Raw genomic sequence first — 2303 nt, forward strand, 5'->3', positions numbered from 1 at the left:
TGTGTGTATGTATGTATATGTGTGTGTGTATGTATATATATATATATATATGTATCATCATCATCATTTAACGTCTGCTTTCCATGCTAGCATGGGTTGGACGATTTGACTGAGGACTGGTGAACCAGAAGGCTGCACCAGACTCCAATCTGATCTGGCAGAGTTTCTACAGCTGGATGCCCTTCCTAACGCCAACCACTCCGAGAGTGTAGTGGGTGCTTTTTACGTGCCACCGGCACGAGGGCCAGTCTGGCGGTACTGGCAACGGCCACGCTCGAAATGGTGTATATTTTTTTTTTTTACGTGCCACCTGCAACAGGAGTCAGTCCAATGTTTTGTTCACATGCCACTGGCCTTGATACAGTCTTTGAAAGAATCAGAAATCTGAAACAGAGATATTAAAACAAAATATACCCTGAAAGCCTTCTCGGCTTGCTACGAAACGATTGTCACAGAGAAGACACAGATGAGGGGCAATAATATCGGCTCAAACCTGTCGAACTGAAAATGAAACCTAAATGACACAGGACAGGTTGGAGGCCCCATTCAGCTCCCTCCAAATTAAATAAAGCGTCAAGCTGTGTATATAAATATAATAATAATGAAATTATTGTATCCAGTGCTCAGGTGCACAACAACTGCTTAGGTACGCTAGTTTAATATAAAGCAACTGTGATGTACCGAACGATCATATTTAATGTATGGATTCTGTCTTGTGGTGGTTAGTGTAATGGTCAATATGTCTTAAATTTCAGTAATTATTTGTCTCTCTTAACTGAGATTTCCAGAATATTCGTCGGTCATTAACGAAGGGTTCGGTCCCACTGTTGAACCGCGGGCGGAGACCAAGACGTTTGCTTCTGAGTTATCTCCCCTACACTGTAATTATGCTTATGTCGTCCCGTTTGATGTCTTCACCCGCGATCAGCATTGATCGATAACAGACGATTGGTTGTGCTGTTATTGTTGGATGCTGCTGCGATCAGAATTCAGGACCATATCATCATACGCCGTGTGCTTTATATATAAATTGCCAGGCTGTGTGCGTGTGTGTGTATGTGATTTGAGGGAGATTTGGCTGCTATTTCTAGCAGATTGAGTGTCCCTCTAGAGCAGTGCTCCGCAACCGGTATGTAGCGGCACATTGGTGTGCCGCAGTGTAACCTGAATGTGGTGGAAATAGAGGTAACTCGAATGTGGAATCTAAAAACAGAAACAATTCCTATCATAGTAGGTAGGTGCCTTCGGTATGACGACGACAATGCTGATGATGATGATGATGATGACAACAACAGCACTGAATCAAGCAATGTAAGCAGAAGTGATTGTCATAATATCTTTAGGAATTTTTTGCAGATAAAAAATAATGAAATCTAGAAAAAAAAAACGTCAAAATCATTAACCGATTAAAGTTATCATTTACTTCGTCTAATAATTATCTTGTTATCTGTTCATATTTTTGGTGCAGAGGGAATAAAGAATTTAAGAATGCTTACGAGTGACCCTATCCAGATAGACAGAGATAAGCAATCGTATTCGTTTATATCTGATATCATATTTTTGTTTTAAAGATGGAAAAATTTAAAAATCTGGAAATTTCTTTGTTGAGACGACTTGATTTTTTAAAAATTAATTTGTTGAGAAATTTTTTAGGTTTGCTTGGAACCTTTGTTTATGGAAGATGGGGCTCCTTGTCACGTGGCTAATATTACCCAAGATTTGTTAGATGAGAATGGTATTAAAAAGCTTCCATGGTCAAGCCAATCACCAGATATAAATTCTATTGAACACCTCTGGGGCATCATGGACAGGACACTTCATAAAAAGAACAAAAAAGCATCTTCAAAGCCAGATCTTTTGAGATTATTGCATGAAACTTGGCAAGACATTCTGCAAGAGAATATTTACCATCTGATCAGTGGCATGACATATAGGATCTTTGCATTGAAAAATGCAAAGGGCATATCTACTAAACATTAAATATTCACACTATAACAATTAATAGATAATTTGAATGTGTAATTTCAGATTTAAATAAATTCTAACGATTATAAGGGTGTCTGTTTACTTCATGTTTGTGTAGAAATATATATATATATATGTGTATATATGGGGCAAGCGAAAGCGAAATCAGGATAGCACCTGTGCCCAGCGTCGCCTTCCTGGCACTTGTGCCCGTGACATGTGTAAGGATTTTCGAGCGAGATCGTTGCCAGTGCCCCTGGACTGGCTCTTGTGCGGGTGGCACATAAAATACACCATTTTGCGCGTGGCCGTTGCCAGTACCGCCTGACTGGCCTTCG

The sequence above is a fragment of the Octopus bimaculoides genome, chromosome 30 (genome assembly GCF_001194135.2).
Source record: "Octopus bimaculoides isolate UCB-OBI-ISO-001 chromosome 30, ASM119413v2, whole genome shotgun sequence".
Classification (NCBI taxonomy): Eukaryota; Metazoa; Mollusca; class Cephalopoda; order Octopoda; family Octopodidae; genus Octopus; species Octopus bimaculoides.